The sequence below is a fragment of the Elephantulus edwardii genome, unplaced genomic scaffold, assembly GCF_000299155.1.
Source record: "Elephantulus edwardii isolate Elephantulus edwardi_28Jun2011 unplaced genomic scaffold, EleEdw1.0 scaffold00001, whole genome shotgun sequence".
Lineage (NCBI taxonomy): Eukaryota > Metazoa > Chordata > Mammalia > Macroscelidea > Macroscelididae > Elephantulus > Elephantulus edwardii.
In genome coordinates, this window is record NW_006399751.1 from 29,279,169 (window position 1) to 29,283,513 (window position 4,345).

Consider the following 4,345-nt stretch of genomic DNA (forward strand, 5'->3'; position numbering starts at 1 on the left):
TATCTTTCAGTATGAGAGGTTCATCTTCCAGCTTGCTATCTATCAGTCAATGTCCCGCTATTATTCATAAGATTTCCTCCATCCACTTTTTTTTTATGAAGTAGATCAACAGGTCCTTTTTCCCCAGTCTGTCCTAGCATGAAAGGTATACTGCAATGTGGTCCACAATGAGCGATCTTTTTGGTATTTGAAATACTGGTGACAAGAGTTACAACACTTAACAACCCCAAACCACCTCTGTGCAACAAAATGACAGCTGAGCAGCAGTTCTCCCATGTTTAGGAGGCAAGGAACTCAGCTTCAGGGTGCCAGAATCTGAGGAAGGCTTTCTGTTAGCTGAATTGGAAAGATCTTGTCTTTTTCATCTGCTGTTTCTGGACAATCTTCATGTGGTTTGCCATATCTCTCTCCCCATTTTTGCTTCTTTCCCTGCTTGTTTAAACTCTTTATATCTCTATCTCTATCTATCTATCTATCTATCTATCTATCTATCTATCTATCTATCATCTTTCCCCCCCCCCCCCCATTCAGGAAAATACAAACATCTTTACAAAGAATATGAATCTACTAGAAGTAATATTGGATAAATACTGTGAAATATAGGTCTATTTGTGTGGTTCTTGCCAAATTCTAATTGTAACAAATTTACTCTTTTGTCTTTGGAGGAAATACTGTATATTACAAACTATAATTTAGGATGTTTAAAAGACTAGAATATTTAAAAAGAAATATTAAATGAAGATTTGTAAAAGAGTATCTTGATCTCATAATTGTAGTCAATTCCATTTGAAAGTATTTTAACATAGCAGAGATATTTTAATAAAAATAAAGAACTATCAGTTGTAAAGAGAGAAAAGTTTTAAATAATCCATGTATTATGTATGTCGTGTGCACTAGTCTTGTGTGACATTTTAAGCAATTGTGAATCTTTTCATGAGTCTTTCCAACAATATGCTGTAATCCAAGTTCTCTGGCAGATGGTGAGGAGGGAAAGGATAGCACACAGGAACGTGTTTCCCATCATACAAACCATTGGATCTACAGACAGCCAGATAATTTGCTTCCATAATGGGCCAAAATTGCAAGAAAATAAGTCACTTTCAAACCATTATGTCAAATTATCTTACAAGAACAAAATTACTAACAAAAAAAAAAATAACTAACAGAGAATATGACAGCATGAACGAAGGCCTTTTGTAAAACTTATTGGTGTTGGTGTAGCCTGTGAAGTCAATTCCAATCATATACAGAGTCCATTTTAAACAGTAAAATTGTGCCATATGGTTTCGCAAACGATAATCTTTATGGAAGCAGATTGTCAATATCTTTCTCCTGTGGAGTGAGTTGTGGGTTTGAACCACTAACCTTTAGATTAGCAGCGGAGTGCTTCGTTACTGGTCACCAGGGATCTTAGGAAATGTCTAGATGGTATGTTTGATTTGTTACTGTGCATATTATTACAGCTGGGTCTTCCCAATATGGTCTAATTTCTTTTTTCAATATTTTGGTTTTGCCCTTATTCATCTTTCTCTAAGTTTGTCTAGGTAGGTCATCAACTTCCATTTGATTCTCTAAGTTTCAAAAAATGGTCTTTAAAATCCTAAAAGGTAGTATTATACTAAAAATATTGAGTACTTAAATATTCTTCAATCACAGTTTTATTTGAAGCTTTTCTTTGTTTTATAGGAGAATATTATGCAGTGCAATAAATTTCAACTTTATAAAATATTGTTTAATGTTATTTATGTCCATTTTCACCCACTTAATGACTAAAATTAACTCTGAGAAGAATGGGAATACCAGAACACTTAATCGTGCTAATGCGAAACCTATACTTGGACCAGAAGGCAGTCGTGAGAACAGAGCAAGGGAACACTGCATGGTTCAAAATTGGGAAGGGCGTACGCCCAGGATGCATCCTATCTCCATACCTTTTTAACCTATATGCAGAACAGATCATCTGGGAGGCTGGGCTCTATGAGGAGAAATGTGGGGTCAAGTTTGGTGGGCGAGACGTCGCGACGCCGCGCCGGGTCTCAGCAGCTGCCTCGGAGCCGCCGGACTGAGTGGGCGACTGACCGCGCCAGACCCGCCATGGCCGAGAGCGACTGGGACACGGTGACGGTGCTGCGCAAGAAGGGCCCCACGGCGGCCCAGGCCAAGTCCAAGCAGGCCATCTTGGCTGCTCAGAGAAGAGGCGAAGACGTGGAGACATCCAAGAAATGGGCAGCTGGCCAGAACAAGCAGCACTCTGTCACCAAGAACACTGCCAAGCTTGGACCGGGAGACAGAGAAAGCTGCACCACGACAGGGTGACCCTGGAAGTTGGCAAGGTGATCCAGCAGGGCCGGCAGAGCAAGGGGCTTACACAGAAGGACCTGGCCACGAAAATCAATGAGAAACCGCAAGTGATTGCTGACTACGAGAGTGGGCGGACCATCCCTAACAACCAGGTGCTGGGCAAAATCGAGAGAGCCATTGGTCTCAAACTCCGGGGTAAGGACGTGGGGAAGCCCATTGAGAAGGGGCCAAGGGCGAAATGAACACAAAGCCTCGAAGTCAGTCCCGGCTGATCTCATCCGGTGGCTTCCCAACCCCAGGACTGGCACCAGCCTTGCTGGGGACCCTCATCTTGTACCTGCTGTCAAACAAACTAATTGTGCAAAGTTTCTGGCTCTCCTGCCTGTTCTTCACCCCTGAGCGGTCGCAGTGTTAGCTCGGTGGGCTGGGGGCTGAGGCAATCCCCTTAGGGAGCAGAGGGGGGCTGGTAGGAGGGCCTGCGCAGCTCCTCCTCATGCGCTTCCCCAGGAGCTAATAAAAGCTGTTGTCCTTCCTAAAAAAAAAAAAAAAAAAAAATTGGTGGGCGATTTATCAACAATCTGTGTTATGCAGATGACACAACCCTGCTTGCTAAAACTGAAGAGGACCTGAAGCACCTGCTGCAGAGTGTCAAGGACTGCAGCTTCCAATACGGATTGAGGATCAATGTCAAGAAGACAAAGATTCTCACCACTGGACCAATTGGCAGCATCAGGATGGATGGTGAAGAGATTGAGATTGTACACAGCTTTAGTCTGCTTGGCTCCACAGTCAACACTCTTGGCATCAGTAGCCAGGAAATTAAAAGGTGCAGGAAATTAAAAGGTGTCCTGGATAGGGTTAAACCGGGTGGCTCCTTGGAGGCAAGGATTCTGAGGCTCCGTCTAACTTACTTTGGACATGTTGTGAGGAGGGGCCTATCCTTGGAGAAGGACATCATGCTTGGGAGGGTGGAGGGACGGCACAGGAGGGGAAGACCTTCTATGAGGTGGATTGATTCAGTGACTGGGATAATTGGGATGGGAGTGTCAGAGACAGTGCGATTGGCACAGCACAGAGCAGAGTTTAGGTCTGTTGTACATAGGGTCGCTATGAGTCGCAAGCAACTTGACGGCACATAACAACAACAACATAATGACTAAATATGAATATTTATGAATAATTTGTTCAAGAAATTATTGCCACTATAAACAAGTACCTTCACATACATTTGCTTAAAAAATAACTAGAAAAAAAGAGTAAAGGAAACCAGTAGATATTTATGATACTATGACTTTAAATAATATTTATAGTACAATGCCTTGTTTTTCTGCGTCACACTTTAAAGTTCAAATTTGGGGGAATAAAGTTGAACTGTTAGTTTTATTGAGGATGTTTAGTTATTGTTAGAGGACAGATGAAGTGTTTATAGTGGCAATAATTTCTTGAACATGAGACGAAATAGTTGTCAATTTCAAACATGACCTCTTCAAAATCCCTCTTTAATATTTGGTGGATATGTCTTGGAGAAAGTGCAACCAGAGTGTTCCTTGAAGATGAATATGACAAACTTTTGTATCACATACTTTGAGCATGTTATTAGGAGAGATTGTTCCTTGGAGAAGGACATCATGTGGAAAGGTAAAGGATCAGTAAAAGAAAGGAAGACCCCCTTAATATGATAGATTGACACAGTGACTGTAGCAATGGGTTCAAGTGGGTCAGAAATGATGAAGATTACACAGGATAGGACAGAATTCAGATCTGTTGTTCAGAGGGTCACCATGAGTCCTATTCAAATCAACAGCACCTACACCAATAATAGTTCAATAAATATGAACATGGAAGGAGAGGGAATAGAGAGATTAATACTAAGGCATCTAGAGACCAGGACAGTAAGGATAGGGGGAAATCATCAAATGAGTAAAAACAGGGAAGCAGATACGTACAGTGATTTGCAAAGATGTCTGAGTGCTTCCCAGTACGTATATCCAATAATTTACACCTGACTCCAAACAAATATAAGGAGGTGCTACCCAGAGTCCAT

The 4,345-nt window shown here is 41.6% G+C and overlaps 1 pseudogene across 1 annotated transcript; it reads left to right on the forward strand.

The window, feature by feature from the left end:
- The first annotated feature begins 2,094 nt into the window (after nt 1-2,094).
- LOC102850614 lies at nt 2,095-2,543 on the forward strand (annotated as a pseudogene). The gene has a single exon (XR_438815.1). The product of XR_438815.1 is annotated as an endothelial differentiation-related factor 1 pseudogene (transcript).
- Nucleotides 2,544-4,345: the final 1,802 nt, after the last annotated feature.